General features: G+C 47.4%; 1 non-coding gene across 1 annotated transcript; it reads right to left on the reverse strand.

Moving 5' to 3' along the window:
• Window positions 1-14,179: 14,179 nt before the first annotated feature.
• Window positions 14,180-14,286, reverse strand: LOC116528077. Its single transcript, XR_004258843.1, has one exon. It is a non-coding gene; the product is annotated as a U6 spliceosomal RNA (small nuclear RNA).
• Window positions 14,287-21,837: the final 7,551 nt, after the last annotated feature.

Genomic DNA, 21,837 nt, shown 5'->3' on the forward strand with positions numbered 1-21,837 from the left:
AAAAAAAAAAAAAAAAAAAAAAAAAAAAAAAAGAACAAATGTCCTCTGCCTTGCGCCAAAGAATTCTTCTGCTAATTCCAAAGTAACGAGCTTATGTCTTATCCAGGCAAAAGGAGACATCCTATGCAGATTGTTTGTATGTAACAAGAGTGTGTTTTTAAAACCATGTGAATAACTCAAATTACAATTCATTTAAAATATGATACTCTTACATGGCTCATTAAGTGAAACCTGAAGGAATCAATAGCTTAGATTTATTTATGTGTTCATTTATTTTGAGACAGACTCTCTCTGTTGCTCAGGCTGGAGTGCAGTGGCGCATTCTCAGCTCATTGCAACCTCCCCCTCCTGGGTTCAGGGGATTCTTGTGCCTCAGCCTCCCAAGCTGGGACTACAGATACTACCACGCCCAGATAACTTTTTTTGTATTTTTAGTAGAGGCAGGATTTTGCCATGTTAGGCAGGCTGGTCTGAAACTCCTGGCCTCAAGTGATTTGCCCACCTCAGCCTCCCAAAGTGTTGGGATTACAGGCATGAGCTACTGCACCTGGCCACTGTAGATGTATTTGTATGCAGTGAGTAACCATCTATTTTATTTAGGCCATGACATTGTAAGTGATTTATTGTCTTTGGAAAATGACAGTCCCAAAGCTGCTACATCAATAATTTTGTTAGATTTGACAGCAGTGGAATATGTTGAGGATATTTGTTTGTGATAAACCACCAAAAGGGAGGGCAAGCAGGAACCTGGACTGAAGGTCCTGAGTGAGCACGTGTGTGCTGCTACACACATGGACATTCATCTGGGATCCCAGCAGCCGCTCCAAGGCACTGGGATAGATCAGAGGTTTAAACTGATCTGCAAGAAAAACCTTCTTACTAAGAGGCGACTTTTAAAACAAAAAATAATGTGGCATTGTTAGACACTGACTCAAAGGACATAAAACTGATTTAAATTTTTTTTTTTATTATTGGAGACGGAGTTTCACTCCTGTCGCCCAGGCTAGAGTGCAATGGCACTATCTCGGCTCACTGCAACCTCTGCCTCCTGGGTTCAAGCGATTCTCCTGCCTCAGCCCCCCCCCCACTGCCCCCGCCGAGTAGCTGGTTTTACAGACATGCGCCACCACGTCCGGCTAATTTTGTATTTTTTAGTAGAGACAGGGTTTCTCCATGTTGGTCAGCCCAGCCGAAATTTTATAAATAATAACACAATAACATTAAAACACATGAAACACTTGGGATAAATCTAACAAAGGATGAACAAAGGACATACACTGAAAACTAACAGAACATTGCTGCAAGAAATCAAATGCCGGCTGGGCATGGTGGCTCACGCCTGTAATCCAAGCATTTTGGAGGCTGAGGTGGGCGGATCACCTGAGGTCAGGAGTTCGAGACCAGCCTGACCAACATGGTGAAACCCCGTCTTTAAAAAAAAAAAAGGCCGGGCGCGGTGGCTCACACTTGTAATCCAAGCACTTTGGAGGCCAAGGTGGGCAGATCACCTGAGGTCGGGAGTTCAAGACCAGTCTGACGAACATGGTGAAACCCCGTCTAAAAATAAATAAATAAATAAAAGAAATCAAATGCCTAAATAGAGAAATGTATATTTTTGTTCAGTTTATTTATTTTTATTTTTTAATTTTTTTTTTTTTTTTTTGGTAGACACAGGGTCTTATTGTGTTGCCCAGGCTGGTTGTTGGAAACGGGTTTGTAACAGTGGGAAAAATCCACACCGAGACAATGGATGACTCAGCAAGGCTAGTTTACCTCCTGCAGGAAGGGTACAACTCGCCAGCAGTCTTGCCAGGAGAGCACACCTGAACAAAGGAGACAGGGACATTTATAACTTTCATAACCTGATGTAGTCACCCTACTGCTGTGTCCACTTTCCATTGGCCGGAACGGAACCTCACATTCTATGCTTGACCCGATTGGCTAAAAACTTGGAAATTTCCTGAACAGATAAGGGGAAAGAAAATGAGGAAGAAGACAAGGAAGAAGAGGAAGCTAGTCAGGAGAAGGTCAGGAGGGTCTCCAAATGAGGAATGGCGTGCACCAAGGTTTGGAGCTTGCCCAGTTCTGTTCAGACGTACCGGAGCGAGTCAAGTTAGCTGATTTAAGACGTAGCTGCTTTAGAGAATATATACACATGGGTATATGTTTATGCTAATAGCAGATAATGGCCATAGAGCAAAAGATTGTAACTCCTTTTGACAGAATCTCTCTCTGTCACCCAGGCTGGAGTGCACTGTCACAATCTCAGCTCACTGCAACCTCTGCCTCCCAGGTTCAAGCAATTCTCCTGCCTCAGCCTCCTGAGTAGCTGGGATTACAGGCGCCCACCACCATGCCTGGCTAATTTTTTGTATTTTTAGTAGAGACAGGGTTTCACCATGTTGGCCAGGCTGGTCTCAAACTCCTGATCTCTTGATCCACACGCTCAGCCTCCCAAAGTGCTGAGATTGCAGATGTGAGCCACTGCGTCCAGCCTACAGCTCCTTATAATGTAGTCTAAGATATAAACTTTGAAGAAGAACTTCCCATCTCTCACACTGGTCTCTAACTCCTGGCCTCCAGTGATCCTCCTTCCTCAACTTCCCAAAGTGCTGGGATTACAGGTGTGGGCCACCATGCCCAGACAAGAAATATATTTGTTCATCAATTAGAAGACTTGATGGCCAGGCACAGTGGCTCACACCTAGCACTTTGGGAGGCCGATGCAGGTGGGTTACTGTCACTCGAGGTCAGGAGTTCATGACCAGCCTGGCCAATATGGTGAAACACCATCTCTACTAAAAATACAAAAATTAGTCAGGTGTGGTGGCTTGTGCCTGTAATCCCAGCTACTTGGGAGGCTGAGGCAGGAGAATCGTTTGCACCCAGGAGGTGGTGGTTACAGTGAGCTGAGATTGTGCCACTGCATTTCAGCCTGGGCAACAGAACAAGACTCAGCCTCAAAAAAAAAAAAAAAAAAAAAAGGCCTGGGCATGGTGGCTCATGCCTGTAATCCCAGCACCTTGGGAGGCTGAGGCGGGTGGATCGCCTGAGGTCAGGAGTTTAACACCAGCCTGGTCAACGTGTTGAAACTCCGTCTCTTCTAAAAATACAAAAAAATTAGCTGGGCGTGGTGGTGGATGCCTTTAACCCCAGCTACTTCGGGAGGCTGAGGCAGGAGAATCACTTGAATTTAGGAGGCAGAGGTTGCAATGAGCTGAGATTGTGCCATTGTACTCCAGCCTGGGCGATGAGTGAAACTCTGTCTCAAAAGAAAAAAAAAGATTAATAGAACAGAATAAAAGTGTAGCAATAGAGCCATACATATATATGAACATCAATTGATTTTCAGGAGATATGCAAAGGCAGCTAAGGGAAAGAATCATCTTTACGCCGGGCACGGTGGCTCACGCCTGTAATCCCAGCACTTTGGGAGGCCAAGGCGGGTGGATCACGAGGTCAAGAGATCAAGACCATCCTGGTCAACATGGTGAAACCCCGTCTCTACTAAAACTACAAAAAATTAGCTGGGCATGGTGGCGCGTGCCTGTAGTCCCGGCTACTCAGGAGGCTGAGGCAGGAGAATTGCCTGAAGCCAGGAGGCGGAGATTGCGGTGAGCCAAGATCGTGCCATTGCACTCCAGCCTGGGTAACAAGAGCGAAACTCCTTCTCAAAAAAAAAAAAAAGAATCATCTTTTCAACAATGGTGCTGTAACACTTGGATATCCACATTCAAAAAATTATTTAAGGCTGGGTGCACTGGCTTCTATGTCTATAATCTCCACACTTTGGGAGGCCAAGGTAGGCAGATTGAGCTCAGGAGTTTGAGACCAGCCAGAGCAACATAGCCAAACCCTATCTCTAATTTAAAAAAAAAATTTTTTAATAATTTAGATTCCTGCCTGATATCATATATAAAAATTAACTCTAAATGTTAAACCTAAAACTATAAAGTTCTAGAAGAAAAATCTATTGATCCTAAATCAGAGATTTCTTAGACAGAAAACCAAAACTACAATCCATAAATGAAAAAAAAATCATAAACTGTACTTCAAAAAAGTTAGCAATTTTTGCTTTTCAAATGGTATATTAGAGAATGAGGGCCAAGCATGGTGGCTCACACTTGTAATCCCAGTACTACAGGAGGCTGAGGCAGATGGATCATCTGAGCTCAGAAATTCAAGACCAGCCTGGGCAACATGGTAAACATGTTAAATCTCGACCTCTACAAAAAATACAAAAAATTAGCCAGGTGTGGTGGTGCATGCCTGTGGTCCCAAGTACTCAGGAGGCTGAGGTGGGAGGATTGCTTAACTCCAAGGGGTGGAGGTTGCAGTGAGCTAAAATCATGCCCCTGCACTCCAGCCTGGCTGACAGAGCAAGACTCTGTCTCAATAATTAATAGTAATAAATAAATAAATATGAAAGTAAATGACCTAATTTTTTTTAAAAGGTGCAAGATTTGGACAGACACTTCACCAAAGAACATAGGTGGATGGTAATAGCACATGAAAAAATGTCCAAGTCATTGGCCATCAGGGAAACGCAAATTCAAACCACAATGAGATACCGCCATACATTTATTAGAACGGCTAAAAGACTGATTGCATCAGGCATTAATGAGGCTAATAGAGAACTGGAATTCACATACACTGCTGTTGGCCATGTAAAATAAAACAACCACTTTGGAAGTCAGTTGGGTGGGTCTTTTCAAGTTAAACATACACTGAGTAGATGTGCCATCAACCCAGGAGAAATGAAAACATGTCCATACAAAGACCTGTATACAAATATTCACAGCCACGCTCCTCAAAATTGCCAAAATTTGGAAACAACCCAAATGCCCTTCAACAGTTGATGGGTAAACTAGTACATTCCTACAGTGAAATTCAGGCAACAGCATGGATTAATTTCAAAATAACTGTGTTATGCGGGAAAAAAAAAACAGATGTAAGAGAATCTATATTGTATGGTTCTATTTATACAAACTCCTAGCAAATACCAACTCATCTCTAAGAGCCTGTGGGGACATGGCTGAGAGCGTGGTGGGGGGAGGGGGGAGGGAAAAGGCAGGAGGGATGGATTACAGAAGGCCACAAGGAAACTTTTGGGAGTGATGAAAGTGTTCATTTTCTTGGTGGTGTCCACAGTTTCATGAGTATATGCACATGTAAAAATCTATCCAATTGTGCCCTTAAGTAAGTGTAATTTATCACCCATCAATTGTACCGCAATAAAGCCATTTTAATGTAAAACCTGCTGGAATGGTAGGGTTCTGAGCAATTTCAGTTGCCATTTCAACCTATACACCGTCTGGGCGTCTTGCTTTGGAATTTTAACCTGAATGTAAGTTGACAGCCCTATACCAATGCCATGACTATTTCCCACCTTTGAGACTAAATTCACGCTACTCCCCTGAACCCCGCCCCCAAGCATGAAGTATTCTTGGTGTGATTCTCCAGGACAGGGTACTTCCGCTTCCATGGAAGGCCTGAGCACAAGCTCAGCTCCCATATGGGCCTTTCACTGGATGGATGTATTTAGCAGACCTTGGTGGCAGGGCACAGTAACTCTCCTGAGCATTTGTCTACAGAGAACAATCTTCCTTGATCGAGGAAGGATGTTTTTCCATCAAGAGTGTAAGTCAATTTCAGGGAGTCCTTGATGAGGCTACCACCACTGTCCAAATGGAGACTGCTGGGGAGACTTGTGGGTGCAGCAGGAGGATGAGGCTCAAGTCCCAAGCCTGGGAGGCCTCCTGGATTCCCCACGCTGGGAAGTGGCTAATGATACCAGTTGGCAAGGGTGAAGAATGGGCTCAGCTGGGTTGCTTTAACAAATGCCCTCTTCAACATAAAATCAGTCCAGAATATTTGCACTGTCCCCAGGATAAAAGAGCGGTGCCACTCTTGCTTCCTTTTCACATACACCTGTCAGGCTGAATTGTTCTTTTTCAATTTTGTCTCCTTTTATATGCCATGACTATTTTAACACCTAGCTCATGTTTCCACATGTACATTTTATGTACATTTTAACCCCTCGTATATGTAACCCATGTACATGTTTCCCCCTAGTGAAAAGGGGGCAAATAAGCTGACACCCACCTAGTCTATCCCCGGAATTACGTTTCTTCCTCCTCCCTGACCCCCATGCACATCCGTGTAAAATGTGGAGAGGCAGGGAGCAGCCTAATCACCCTTCCAGTTGTCTTGGACATTCATGAACAGGAAAAAGCACACAGAACAGATACCCAAGTGGCTATGCTGAGATTTTAAAGAAATCAGTGAGGATAGATTTGAATGTCCAAAATGGAGTGAATGGCTGGGTGCTGTGGCTCACACCTGTAATCCCAGCACTCTGGGAAGCCAAGGTGGGCAAATCATTTGAGGTCAGGTGTTCCAGACCCTTCTGGCCAACATGGCGAAACACCCATCTCAACAAAAAAATACAAAAAATTGGCCAGGCATGGTGGTACGTGCCTGTAGTCCCAGCTACTCAGGAGGCTGTGGCAGGAGGATCACTTGAGCCCAGGAGGTCAAGCATGTAGTGAGCTGTGATTGTGCCACTGCACTCCAGTCCGGGCCACAGAGTGAGACTTTGTCTCAAACAAACAAAAAAAAAATTGAAAATGAAGACAGAGACATTGGGCATTATTACCTGAGATGGTGAAGTTAGATCACTGGAAAGAGTGGGGCTGGATGGTCGTCATTAGCAGCTAGCAAGTCCCTTAAGCTCAAGAAGCTTCTTCCCAGGAGGGATGGTGGCATTGTGAAGCTGTTGGGACAGTGCTTTCTCTACCAGCTCTATGCAGGAACAGAGAGTCTTTGGCAACCTAGCAAACGGCCTCCCTGGCGAACAGGCTTCATATCCCAAGGAGGACCAGGGTCCTGCAGAGGAGCCGAAACAAAATTGCCAGCACCCCTCATCAATCACAACAACAAGAGCCGCATTGCTGAGCACATGCTACAGCAATGTGCTCAAATACTGCAAAGAACAAGACACCCAAGAATGGTCCTTCGGGTTTGTTTTAACTCTGATTCCAGAGAAATTAAGGAAAATAACCTGGCCTGGCATATAATAATAATATTACACATTTTTTTCGAGTGTTGCAGGCACTTAAAGGCAAATAAACATTTTCTCACTGTGACTCATACACTGGCTTGGCTTTCTGACCTGCCTGAGGCTCTCAAAATCTTAGTTTCTTTTCTTACCTTATGGATTCAGCGGTATAGACTGTTGCCTCGGCCTCTCCAAACCAAAAATCATTATAGGCACAGACATGTAATTACACATCCCAAATTAATTCAGTCAACAAACACATATCGAGGCCGGGCACGATGGCTCAAGCCTGTAATCCCAGCACTTTGGGAGGCTGAGATGGGTGGATCACCTGAGGTCAGGAGTTTGACACCAACCTGGCCAACACAGTGACACCCCATCTCTATAAAAAAAATCAAAAACAGAAAAAACAAACACATATTGAGGGCTTACTTTAATTCAAACTTATCCACGCCTGGCACTGGAGTTAAAAATAAGAGCAGCCCTCTTGGCTGCAAGGAGTGGAAGAGACACAAAAATAAGCATATAATTGGCATGCAGTAGGGTGAGGGGGTTCGAGGTATGCAGAAAGTGGGTTAGTAAGGTCAGAGCAAAACCGCCTTTGCAAAATTATGAGAGAGAACTCTGACATAGTTAACGCCATCTTGCTTCTGACTTCCAAGCGTCCTTGGTCATTCCGAGGCCTGAGCCAGGCTAACTTTGGGAGAAATTTCGTTTATAGCTTAACCTTGAAGCAAGAGTGATAATAGGCGCTTCCTAAAACTAATCCCTTCCCCATTCTGGGCTGCTGGAACTGGCTTTGTAAGACTAGTGAAAGGCCGTAAGATAGATGTAGTTCCCTTTTTTAAAAAAATTTCTATTTAATCTTTTATTTATTTATTTTTTTGAGACACGTTATGGCGCTGTTGCCGAGGCTGGAGTGCAGCGGCACAATCACAGCTCACTGCAGCCCAAGAACCCCTTGGCCCCCCTGGGCTCAAGTGATCCTCCACCTCAGCCTCTTAGTAGCTGGGCCTACAGGTGTGCCCCACCATGCCTAGCTAATTTTTTGACTTTTTGTAGAGATGGGATCTCGTCTTTAAACTGATCTTGAACTGCTGACCTGAAGCGATCTCCTGCCTTGACCTCCCAAAGTGCTGGGATTACAAGCACAGGTCACCCAGCCCCGTCAGGTAGGTGTTTCCATAAATAATCCCTTAATGCTCAGGGATCATGAGGCCAGATAGCATCACTACTATAAACCTAAGGTTGGTTTGTTGAATATTTTTCAGCCTGACCCCACCCGGACTTGGGAGTCGTGACTTATGGAGTCCTGTGTCCCTATGCGGAGGCAGACTCAGCACACAGGACTGTTTTCCACACCCTTGTGATTCCATCACCAATCAGCAGCAACCATTCCCTAGTCCCCTGCCCAATAAATTGCCCATAAAAGCCCTAAGGTTAGAGCCTTCAGGGGAGAGTCATTTGAATGACACAGCTCCAGCTCCCTGATGGTGTGGCCAGCTTTGATTAAACTTAAGAGACTGGGGCTCTCATGTTGCCCAGGCTGGTCTCCAACACCTGAATTCAAGCAGTCCTCCCGCCTCGGCCTCCCCAAGTGCCAGGATGACAGGTGTGAGCCATAGTGCCGGGCCTCCAATTAAAATCTCTCTGCAGCAATGCCACAGTCTGGTCTCTGGGCATTGGTTTAGTCTGTGTAGCAGGCAGGAAGAACCCATCAGGTGATGGCAGGGGCAGCTTTCTGAAGAACTGGAAAATCCTGGAGGATAAGGATGTCTTAGCCAGGCTTTCTGCTGGCGGGGGTGGCTTGGGAGGGGCGGTTGGGAGAGGGGCGTCAGCATAGTGGTGAGGAGCCGCAGGAATGGCTCACAGTCTGGTTGTCAGAAGAACACACAGGAAGCAGGGAGCAGGGTGATGTGGCTGGGAGTTGGCTGCAACCCCCGTGTGCTGGGCCTCCAACGCCGGTGTAGAGGTCCTCTTTTCCTTTTTCGGCAGGAGAAACCCAAGAAAGCAAGGAAGAGCTTTAGGTAGAGTCTCACTTTCAAGTGATCACTCCATTGGTTGTAAGAAAGACAAAGTGGAGGGTCACAGGGGAGGTGGGGACAGCCTAAGAACCCCTTAGAATTTTGGGTGTTTGGCTGGGTGTGGTGACTCACGCCTGTAATCCCAGCACTTTGTGAGGCTGAGACAGGCGGATCACCTGAAGTCAGAAGTTCCAGACCCGCTGGCCAACATGGTAAAACCCCGTCTACTAACTATGCAGAAATTAGCTGGGCATGGTGGCACGCACCTCCCAGCCACTTGGGAGGCTGAGGAAAGAAAATCACTTGAATCCAGGAGGCCAAGGTTGCAGTGAGCCAAGATTGCACCACTGCACTCCAGCCTGCAGAGCAAGACTCTGTCTCAAAACAAACAAACAAACAAACAGCAGGGCGCGGTGACTCACGCCTGTAATCCCAGCACTTTAGGAGGCCAAGGTGAGTGGATCACAAGGTCAAGAGATCAAGACCACCCTGGCCAACATGGTGAAACCCCATCCCTACTGAAAATACAAAAATCAGCTGGGCATGCACCTGTAGTTCCAGTTACTCAGAAGGCTGAGGCAGGAGAATCGCTTGAACCCGGGAGGCGGGGGTTTCAGTGAGCTCAGATGGCACCACTGCGCTCCAGCCTGGGCGACAAAGCGAGACTCCATCTCAAAAAAAAAATTACGGGTGTTCGGGGTGAGAGGCTGGGTGCTCAGCCAGGCCTCAGTCCCCAGGTTGGCCCCAGGCCCACTTGCAAATGTGTCTCTGTCATCGGTCCAGATCGCTTTCCTCACAAGCCTCCTGGCTCTAGCTGTTCAGACCCCCCAACAATACAAGGGCATATGGTAAACACTCGCAAATGCTTTTGAATAGTTCAGTGAATGGAATAATTAATTGATTAATCACTCTGCTGAGTAAATTGCAGCTGAACATAAGTACAATTCTCTCTTTTCTTTCTTTTTTTTTTTTTAAAAACAGGGTCTCTCTGTTGCCCAGGCTGGAGTGCTGTAGCAAGATCTCAACTCACTGCAACCCCTGCCTCCCGGGTTCAAGTGATTCTCATGCCTCAGCCTCCCAAGTGGCTGAGATTACAGGCATGCACCACCATTCCCAGATAATTTTTGTGTTTTTTTGTAGAGACAGGGTCTTGCCATGTTGGCCAGGCTGGTCTTGAACTCCTGGCCTCAGGTGATCCACCTGCCTCAGCCTCCCAAAGTGCTGCGATTACAGGCATGAGCCTCTTTTTGTTTTATTTCTGTTGGAGCAGGAGGATGGGGGGGAGACGCTGAGAATCTGTTTCAGGTTATTGTGGCTGATATTGAACATTGATGGTGCTCTCTGAGGTTGCAGAAAGGGGTTGGTCCTGGGCTTCACATAGGTGTGGCAGGGATTTGCTCTCCCTATTGTAAGGAGCCACAGAGACTTGCCCGGGGCAGCGTGACCCAGCGTGTAAGAGGCTGGAGCCTGGGAGGTGCATTTAAACCCCCAGGGCAGATGTGGGTGGGTGGTCCGAGGATGATTCAGGAGACAAAGGGTGGTGCTTAGGAGTCTAAGACTATTTTTCAACTTGGCCTCAGGTGACAGTGAATCATATAACCATTAAGTGAGGCCCAGAGGTTGATGTGCCCCAGGTCACACAGCTGGTTAGTGAGGGGAAGCCCAGACTCTGGGGTCTAAGGTACAAAGACTTTTCATCGACCAAGAGACAAGCTTTCCAGCTTAGTGAAAGCGGCTCTGAGTAATAAAAAACGACAGGACCCCGTTTGCACTTTATTCTGTGAACCATGCAAAACTCACAACAGTCCCCAGCTGCCTGGAGGGGCAAAGCCCAGGCCGAGCGGAGCACAGCTGCGGCTGCAGTCGGGCGCCCAGGCCTTCCACTCCCTTCCTGCTCAAACAGGGTTTACTGCAGTTCTGCTCTCCCACTGTGTTAATTACAGGCACTCTGGAAAGTTCCTGCGGGAGAAGACCTAATGGAAGAAGCGAAGCCACCCACACCCAGCGCCTTTGTGAGCCTTCACCTGGCCTCTGCTGTCTTTCCACGGCTTCTGCTTTGACATCTCTGAGATAACATGAACAAACACGCTACTTTTACAGACAAGGAAACTGAGGCCCAAGTAAGTAAATGACCGGGCCACGGTCACTTGCCATAATGGCCAGCAAGGACCAGATTATAGCACCTTGGGGTGAGAAGACATGGGACTAGGTTTGACCTTCTTCCTAACGCAGGAATGCCCAAGTCCAGCAAGGACCAAATTGTGGCTGCTCCCCTTGGGAGTGCTGGTTGGGAAGGTCCCTGTTTCAGCCTGGGTCTGTGGTAGGGATGGAGTGGGCACACGGGGCTCAGTCCTCCCTTGTCAGGTCAAACATGCCATGACCTCTCCCTTCACCTTCAACACAGACAAAAAAGAAAGTTAAAGCTACCCCTCTCCCCCACACACAAAATACACATGACAGCATTTGTTCTCGACATAATTTTTCTGTAGCTTTGCAAAAATGATATTTACCAGGAGGTGGAGGTTGCTGTGAGCCGAGATCATGCCACTGCACTCTAGCCTGGGCGACAGAGTGAGACTCCGTCTCCAATAAAAATAAATAAATAAAATAAAATAAAATAAAAAACTAAAAAAGGCTGGGCGAGGTGGCTCATGCCTGTAATCCTAGCACTGTGGGAGGCTGAGGCAGGCGAAGCACCTGAGATCAGAAGTTCAAGATCAGCCTGGCCGACATGGTGAAACCCCATCTCTACTAAAACTACAAAAATTAGCTGGACTTTGTGGTGGGCACCTGTAATCCCAGCTACTCAGGAGGCTGAGGCAGGAGAATCACTCGGACCCAGGAGGTGGAGGTTGCAGTGAGCCGAGATTGTGCCATTGCACTCCAGCCTGGGTGACAGAGAGACATTCTCATTCAAAAAAAAAAAAAAAAATTAGAAAATAAAAATAATATTTAGTAAACACAGAGGAGATTCAATAGATTATTGGAAAGAGAGCTTAGTAACAATCAGAGAAAACTGCTTGAACCATAACATAGCAAGTGAAACATACCCCGACTGACTTCCTCGTGACTTTTGTTCAGCAGGAAGAGAATTTAAAGCAACTTTGCTCCAATTGTGAGGCTCTTCAAATACATTTTACAATCAACAACTTTAATCAAAACAGCTTTAAACAGTAAATAGAGAGTCACACAAGAAAAAATATAGTATACACACCTGGAAAAAAAAATGTTCTTTTTTATTGCAAGCCCCTCATTAAAATTCCCCTGGAAAGACACACTAAAGTTTTTAGCAAGCAGCAGGTGGTAAAGAGAAGTTAATTGTGCATTAGCCACCATTAGTAATTTAAGAAGTAGAAAATGTCACTTACATACTGTTTACTTAAAAATGTTTCCTTTAGGTCATGGTGGTGGCTCACCCCTGTAATCCCAGCACTTTGGGAAGCCTAGAAGGGTAGATCAACTGAGGTCAGGAGTTCGAGACCAGCCTGGCTAACATGGTGAAACCCCATCTCTACTAAAAATACAAATTAGCTGGGCATGGTGGTGTGTGCATGTAATCCCAGCTACCCCAGCTACTCAGGAGGCTGAGGCAGGAGAATCACTTGAACTCGGGAGGCGGATGTTGCAGTGAGCCAAGATCATACCCACTGCACTCCAGCCTGAGCAACAGAGCGAGACTCTATCTCAAAAAAATAAAAAATAAAAATAAGATGCTTCCTTTAGTGTCTTATGTTAATGACAGTAGAAAAGATTCATAGTTTTATATATGTTCATTGAAAGTTTACATCCTCAGGCCGGGCGCGGTGGCTCAAGCCTGTAATCCCAGCACTTTGGGAGGCCGAGGCGGGTGGATCACGAGGTCAAGAGATCGAGACCATCCTGGTCAACACGGTGAAACCCCATCTCTACTAAAACTACAAAAAATTAGCTGGGCATGGTGGCGCGTGCCTGTAATCCCAGCTCCTCAGGAGGCTGAGGCAGGAGAATTGCCTGAACCCAGGAGGCGGAGGTTGCGGGGAGCCGAGATCGCGCCATTGCACTCCGGCCTGGGTAACAAGAGCGAAACTCCGTCTCAAAAAAAATAATAAATAAATAATTAAAAAAAAGAGAAAGTTTACATCCCCCCCCCCTCCTAATTTTAGCTCTATTTTTTTTAAATTTTTGTTTTTGTTTTTGAGACAGAGTCTTGCTCTGTCACCCAGTCTGGAGTTCAGTGGTGCGATCCCGGCTCACTGCAACCTCTGCCTCTCAGGCTCAAATGATTTCCCTGCCTCATCCTCCCGAGTAGCTGGGATTACAGGCGCACCCCACCATGCCCAGCAGCTCTGGATTTCTTTTGTTTGTTTGCCTTTTGAGTTGGGATCCTTGCTCTGTCGCCCAGGCTGGAGTGCAGACACATTCAGAGCTCACTGCAACCTCAAACCCCTGACCTCAAGTCATCCTCCCACCTCAGCCTCCTCATTAGTAGGGACTAGTGTCCCGATTAGCAGGGACCACTGCAAGCTGGAGAAGTTATGGAAGGGATATTCTGCAAGACGAGGACAACTGATTATCAGAAGGAATGAGAACGTGGTTAAAACGCGCGCTCTCAGGCCGGGCGCGGTAGCTCACACCTGTAATCCCAGCTTTGGGAGGCTGAGGCAGGCAAATCATGAGGTCAAGAGATCAAGACCATCCTGGCCAACATGGTGAAACCCCGTCTCAAGGAAAAAAAACAACAAAAACCTGGCGCTCTGAATGAAGAGACCTCCCCAAACAGGCTTTGTGTGAGCAGTATGGCTGTTTGTTCACCTGGGTGCAGGTGGGCTGAGGCCGAATAGGGCGGTGGGATAGGAGTTGGTTTTATAGGTTTGCGGTGGGCAGTGGAAAGTTACAAAAGTTAAATTTAGGGAGGTTTTTTGCAAGCTGGCAAGTGGGTTTGCAAGCTGGGATGGGGTCGTAGGGTGTGGCATCAAGGCTGGCCCAGGTCAGTTACAAAGTCCAGCGGCCTTGTCAACTGAGGCGGGAATAAGAAGCAGTAGAGAGTGTCTCAGAGTTAAGCGGGCTCTGCTGAGGTGGATCATTTCTTCCTCTTTCTTCTTCTTCTTCTTTTTTTAAAAATATGGAACGCTTCACGGATTTGCGTGTCATCCTTGCGCAGGGGCCGTGCTGATCTTCTCTGTATCGTTCCTACTTTCGTGTATGTGCTGCCGAAGCGAGCACCGTTTCTTCCTCTTTCTCGGATCTGACAGCCATTTCAGGTTTTCTAATTCCGGAAGGCCCTCCAGAGGTGTGCCTGCGATTCACGGGGGTCGCCATGCCGTCCACGGCGCGGTCAGACCTTACAAACGTGATCTTGCTCCTCTAGGTAACAGGAATGTTTCCAGTAGGCAATGGGAGGATTAAAGTAACACTTCAGGAAATTTTAATGTGCCCTTGGTCTGTAGAATGGACGTAATGGGGAGGAGGAAGGCGGGAGGTGGGCACGTCACTATTCAGGGAAGTGGCTTTTCTACAGCTAAGACACAATAGGTCCCCGGAGTGGGAAAGATGGGCTTTGAGACCAAATTGAGTGAGTTCCAGTCCCAGCTGTGTCCCTTGCTAATCACATGACTTTGAATAAATTACTTAACCTTGTGCTTTGGTTTTCTGCTTCATAAAATATGGATATGAAAGTCTAAAACCCATCTCGTAGGGTTTCTATGAGAATTAGAAAATGTGTGTTAAAAGCCTTAGCACCGTACTCAGAACGTGGTAAACTCCCAAATAAACCGGAGCTTTTGATTATCGCTGTTGTGTCATTTGTGACACTACATAAAACCTGAGAAAAGTCTTTTAACGTCGTTAACAGCAGTAACAAAAAGTTCCCAAAAGGCACCCACCTACAATCTATTTTTTTCTTTTTTTTTTTTTTTTTTTGGAGACAGAGTGTCACTCTGTTGCCAGGCGCCAGGCTGGAGTGCAGTGGCACGATCTTGGCTCACTGCAACCTCTGCCTCCTGGGTTCAAGCAGTTCTCCTGCCTCAGCCTCCCGAGTAGCTGGGACTACAGGCACATGCCACCACGCCCAGCTAATTTTTGTATTTTTAGTAGAGACAGGGTTTCACCATGTTAACCAGGATGGTCTCAATCTCTTGACCCTGTGATCTGCCCGCCTGAGCCTCCCAAAGTGCTGGGATCACAGACGTGAGCCACCATACCCGGCCTCAATCTATTTTTTTCTTAGCAGCGACTTAAAAGAATCAGTTGAGGCTGGGCACACAGTGGCTCATGAATCCCAGCACTTTGGGAGCCTGAGGCGGGCTGGTCAGGAGTTCGAGACCAGCCTGGCTAACATGCTGAAACCCCATCTCTACTAAAAATACAAAAATTAGCTGGGCATAGTGGCGGGCGCCTGTGAGTCTGAGGCAGGAGAATCACTTGATCCCAGGAGGTGGAGGTTGCAGTGAGCCGAGACTGTGTCACTATACTCCAACCTGGCCGACAGAGTCTCAAAAAAAAAAAAAAGACTCGATTGGTCTTGGTCTTGAGCTGGTCATTGCCGACTACAGTGGGTGCAGCTTCCGAAAGAGGAAAAGCAGGATCTCTAATTAGGCGCCAACTTCTACCCCCCACAACCCAGTCCTCCCCCACTCTGCAGCCTGTCCTGGAAAACGCCGAAACAGCCAGAGCAGCTCCCTGCCGCGGCTGAAGACCAGCCGACCTGAAACAGAGGGTCCCTGAAGCCGGAGTCAGGCCTGGAACCCCAGCTGCTGCCTGAGTGTCCCAGCAGCTCCCGGGGGAACCTTGTTCAGCCAGCTAGGAAAACTCAACAGGAGGGGTGGGAAGGAGAAGGATGAAATCATTGGTTTCACAAACATTTGAGTGTTTTATGTCCATTCGTTTCCTGAATCTCAGCGCCATGGATGGATATATCAGAGTCAGCTACATCAAATATAGATCAGATATTGTAATCAGCATCTCAATGAATATTCCCAAAGCCGAAAAACAATCATTTCTAATTCCATCCGCAGGACAGTTTTATACTTGCAGGCCAAGCTGTCTAACTCACAGCTTGCCGGCTGCAGGCACGCTCCGAATTCAGCCCAACACAAATTCGTAAACTTTCTTAAAACATTATGAGATTTTTTTGTGATTGTTTTTCTTTTGTAGCTCATAAGCTATCGTTAGTGTTGGTGTATTTTATGTGTGGCCCAAGACAGTCTTCTTCTTCCAGTGTGGCCTGGGGAAGCCAAAAGATTGGATGCCCTGGTAACTAGGCATTCAGATAAGAACAGAAAAAAAATCAGCAAGAATCCAAATATTAAGTCAGTCAAATCTGAATATCAAGACATTTAGGAACCTAAACCCCAAATCGCAGTAATGTTTATAGGGCACATACTCCCCCAAAGTGATTAGAATTTGTTTACTTATTTTTAAAAATATGTTAGAAAGCAGATGCATTGGCTCACTCCTGTAATCCTAACACTTAGGGAAGCAGAGATGGGAGGACCTGCCTGAGCAATGTAGCAAGACCCCATTCTCCACAAAAATGAAAACCACCAACATCTGATCAGAAATGCCCCAGGAACAAATGGAAGAGCTGGCAGACCCATGGTCGAGAGGTAGATGCCCTAGAGAAGAGATATACACCGGCCTGGTCACCTCAGGATTTGGTTATGCAGTTTGACTCCAAGCTCTCTGCGGGCAGTCACCTGGTACTGGTTCAAGTCTAACAGAATCCCAGAGCCCAGACATAAGGATGTGGCATCTTTTGTGGAAGGCACATTCTGGTTTTCTCCAATCATTGTTGGTGGATGCCCGGCACGGACTGATCTAGGACTATAAAAAGAGCTGTGGTGGCCGGGCGCGGTGGCTCACACCTGTAATCCCAGCACTTTGGGAGGCCAAGGCGGGTGGGTCACTTGAGGTCAGGGGTTTGAGACCAGCCTGGCCAACATGGTGAAATCCTGTCTCTACTAAAAATACAAAAATTAGCCAGGCGTGGTGGCCCATGCCTGTAATCCCAGCTACTCAGGAGGCTGAGGCAGGAGAATTTGCTTGAACCCAGGAGGCAGAGGATGGAGTGAGCCGAGATCACATCACTGCACTCCAGCCTGGGCAGCAGAGCAAGACTCCATTTCACCAAAAAAAAAAAAAAAAGAAGAAGAAAATTAATTAAAAAAATAAAATAAATAAATACAAATACAAAAATCTGGGTGTGGTGGCACACACCTGTAATCCCAGCTACCCAGGAGGCTGAGGCGAGAGAATCACATGAACCTGGGAGGTGGAACTTGCAGTGAGCCAAGATTGCACCACTCCACTCCAGCCTGGGCCACCGAATGAGACCCTGTCTCAAAAAAAAAAAAAAAAAAAAAGACCTGTGGGTAAAGTCAAGTATTAATCCCCAATCATTCATTTAGTAGCAACCATCTGGAAAGGCTCTGGGAGTGCAGAAATAAACACAGCACGATCATTGCACCTTCCCAGGGCTCAGGCTATGAGATCAGTCACTCCAGCAGGACAGGTGACTTGAGGGTGGGGCGTCACAGCCATGAGGTGCACTCTGCAGTCTTCAGGGACCCTGTACCTTTTCTTAAGCTCAGGCCCTTAAATTCTGAACCTCAGGCCCTCATCTGTGAAGACGGTGATAAGACACCTAATGGGCCAAGTCACAGTGAGTTCTGAAACGTGTCTAACAGATGGCGGCCCCTCTAGAAACAGTAACTGTTATCCATAATTTATGATGATTATTATAACAACAAAGGGGCGGATGAGGCCCGCCAGGGGAAGGAGTGCTTTCTCCTGCCCAGCAGGGGCCAGAAAAGCTTAGCAGAGAAGGTGACATTTGAACTGAATCTCAAGTGAGAGTTTTAATCTGGGCTCATGAGCCTCTATAGGTTCCGGTTACGGGCATCAGAGAGCATATGAGGTCTCTTCAGTTGTATTCCAAACCTTACGTTGTATGCATACGGGCAGCCCATACTTTCCAATATACTCTTTTTTCTCTCTCTCTTTTTGAGACAGTGTCTCACCCTGCTGCCAGGCTGGAGTATAGTGGTGCTATACTGGCTCTCAACCTCCTGGGCTCAAGCGATCTTTCCACTTCACCCTCCCAAGTAGCTGGGACTACAGGCACGCGCCACCACGCCCAGCTAATTTTTGTATTTTTAGTAGAAATGGGTTTTTTACCATGTTGGCCAGGCTAGTCTCGAACTCCTGACCTTGTGACCCGCCCACCTTGGCCTTCCTAGGTGCTGGGATTACAGGCATGAGCCACTGCACCTGGCCAATGATTTCTTAACAAGAATCAAAGAAGCAAGCCCAGGACCCTGGGAACAGCAGCGCAGGTGAAGGGCAGAGTATGACAGTGGCAGTGTGGCTGGCTTCAGGCTCCAGGGAAGCCGGAGGTACATCAAGTCCTGAAAGTGAGCAAAGCACTTCTCGCAGAAACGGGGCTCACTCGCCGGAAAGCTGAAATAAGAGCCTCGCAGTTCATCTCGCCTGTGCTTCTGAGAAGCATGGCATTTTCAGAAAATTCCCAACAGGTGGTGGGCACAGGTGCTTGGTGGGAAATGGTAGGAGATGAGGTTAAAAAAGACAGACCAGGTGAAAGATGTAAAGATTCTAGGCTGGCTAATTTTTGTATTTTGGTAGAGATGGGGTTTCACCATGTTGGCCAGGCTGGTCTTAAACTCCTGACCTCAGGTGATTCCCCTGCCTTGGCCTCCCAAAGTGCTGGGATTACAGGCGTGAGCCACTCCATGGGGCCTTCTCTTCCGCACATGACACTTCCTGAACTCTGTTGGTTCCTTCACCTCATCTCAGGAACTTGCCAAGTGGCTCCCAAATCTAAAACCCAGCAGCTGCTTCCTGCCCTGCCTTCGCGCTCTCCGAGCTGAGGCCCCACGCCCTCTCCTCTCTCTCCTTGGTTCGTCTTCCCTGCAGCCATTCCTCCTAATTCTCACCGGTAACCCTCTAATAAATGGACACATGGGACTCTCTCTCCTCTAATTTCGGCTCCCCGGCAAGTTAGCCCAAAGAAGGGCTTTGCTGACTTTGGGACCGCTGTGCACCTCTGGCTTCCCTGGAGCCCGGAGTCAGCTGGCTGCCACTCCCAAGCTCTGTCCTGTAATCCCAGCTATGTTGGAGGCTGAGGCTGGAGAATCGCTTGAACCCAAGAGGCGGAGGTTGCAGTGAGCCGAGATCGTGCCATTGCACTCTAATCTGGGTGACAGCATGGGACTCTTTAAATTTAAATTTAAAAATAATTTTGAAAATAAAAAATTTTTATTAAAAAAAAAAAAGAGAAGGCCCCTTGGAGGAGCAGCAGCTCAGATGACATCAGCAAGAGGGGCCTGGACCTGGGCGGGGGCTAGAGAGGAGCCTCCCAGGGATGGCCTCTGAGCCTGAAAACATGGAATCAAGGTTCCCAGCGGAGGGCGGACGCGGCACGAAGTGGAGCGTGGCCCCAAAGGTGGGTGGCATCCTTTTACTCTGCAGAAGCTGCAAGCTAACGCCTGGTGGGAAGGGGGAAGAGGCAGGGTAGAAGGCTTTCAGGGAGAACGTGCTAAGTGTCCTGAGCAGAGCCAGGAGGAAACCTGGCAGCATTGCCGAGAATTTAGTGGAGAACGAGACCAGCCCGTGAGTTTCTGTAGCTGCACTCGGCGGCCTTTGTGTGCTGTGTGTCCCAAATCGCTTGGGACACAAACCGTCTCCAGTGCTAACAGTAGCCCAGACAAACGAGAACTTTTCTTAAGGTGACTGTGTGGTCCCCCACCCCGCTCTCCAGCCCACCCCTCTACACAGCCGACGGCGTGGTCGTTCTCCACAACCCTCCTTAAGATCATCCAGTTACCATCACACGTAGAGCAAAGTCGTCAGAATAAAATTCACAGGCCCGCGTGATCGGGGCACTCACTCCTTCTCCCTACGCTTTCCCCTCATGTACTGTGCCCCGGCCACTTTGCCGTCCCCCCATCCTCAGAGGTGCCACCCATGCTCCCCACATGGCTGCTTTCATCACCCACATCTTCTCCCTGGTATTTGCTAGTACCTGAAATCATTCCATGGATGTATCGGTTTACACATTATTGTTTGTTTTCCGCCACTGAAATGTAAGCTCCTTGGATGCAGGGTCTGTTTGCGTTCTTTATTGTCCAACACTGATTGGCTCCTATTAGGAACTTGATAAATATTTGTTGGCTGGCTGGTGGCTGTGCAGGAACTGAGAGGGCTGGTGGCTGGTTGATGCAGGGACATGTCTGGAAAAGTAGCAATGCGACTCTGTGTAATTCCTGCAAGGCTGCATTCAGGTTATACTCGTTTAATTAAAAGTGAGTAAATGGCCAGAGGAGACTAGGAAATTATTGCAGCCAAAATACGGCGAATTGTACAACTTTAGGCCTAGAAAGAACTTTAAAGATGGAGTCACAATGGTCTCCATAGATTAGAAAAGGGAGTCCTCTCCTGAAAGGTAGGCGCCAAGGCTGTTCACACTGGCAGTCCGTGGCCAAGCCAGGTCACATCTCCTATTTGTCTTGCCCTTGGTTTGAACTTTTCTGGAAACTCAATTGTTGTGTTAGACATTAGATGGGGTGTTCAAGACCTCTCTGCACCCTTTCTAAAATATTATCACGATCTCTCCCTGGGAAATAATGATTGGAGTTTGCCCTCCCTGTGGCCATATTTCATCCCAATGTTAGAAAAAGGTGAGTAACTTCATTTTTTTTGCCTTGCCTTGAAACACATCTCTGCATCTGGAATAAATGGCATTTAAGAGCATCCTCTGGTTTCTAAGTCATTATGTATTTATGAAGGCTCAGGCTCGGAGCGTCAGAGTTAAATGGGGTCAGGAAGTATTGCAACATAGACTTTTGATTCATTGCTGGGTTTTTCCCCATAGGTCAAGAAGTGGGCTTGCACATAGGGGTGGCCTATTTGTTTTGTCAGGAAGCTAGACGTGCTCTGGAATAAGTGGAAGACAGCCCACCTGGCACTCAGGGAACAGGAAGTGTGTGCTCTCCAGACGTGTGGCTGTCCCCTCCTGCCCTCTCACTAAGCTGCTATTTGTTCAGAGGGTTCTTGGCCTTGGGCAGAAGGGCAGAGCTGCCAGCAGAGAGGCATTTTTCCCAGAAGCCCTTGGAAGGAGCACAATCCAAACTTGTTTCTAGAAGAGTCTGCAGCAAAGCCCTCTGGCTGCCTGCATCCCCTTTCATGGCTACAGGGACCTCAGTGGACTCACAGAGGTGGCAAATCTCATTCTGAAAATGGCAGTATTCTGGAAAAGATGTATGCTGATAGCAGTGTTCATGAGTCTGTTCGTCGTTCCTGCAGCAAGTGGTGCGAAGCGCTTGTTTTGTGCTGGGCCCTGGGCGAGACACTGAGGAACCAGGTCTACAAAACCAGTGGCTGAGGCCGGGCTCCATGGCTCACGTCTGCAATCCCAGCACGTTGGGAGTCGGAGGTGGGCAGATCACCTGAGCTCAGGAGTTCAGGAGCAGCCTGAGCAGCGTGGTGAAAGCATGTCTGTTCTGAAAATACAAAAATCAGCTGGGGGTGGTGGCACGCACCTGTAGTCCTGGCTACTAAAGAGGCAAAGGTGGGAGGATCAACTTGAGCCTGTGAGGTGTACATCGCAGTGAGCTGAGATGACACCACTGCACTCCAGTCTGGGTGACAGAGTGAGACTCTCCAAAAAAAAAAAAAAAGAAAAGAAGAAAAACAAGTGGTTAAAAGTTTTGGCTCTGGGAGAGCTACTTTTCTTCTCTCTAAGTCCCTGTTTCCTTCTAG

This window comes from Sapajus apella, unplaced genomic scaffold, assembly GCF_009761245.1.
Source record: "Sapajus apella isolate SASKATOON/1434 unplaced genomic scaffold, GSC_monkey_1.0 scaffold56, whole genome shotgun sequence".
In the NCBI taxonomy this organism is placed as follows: domain Eukaryota; kingdom Metazoa; phylum Chordata; class Mammalia; order Primates; family Cebidae; genus Sapajus; species Sapajus apella.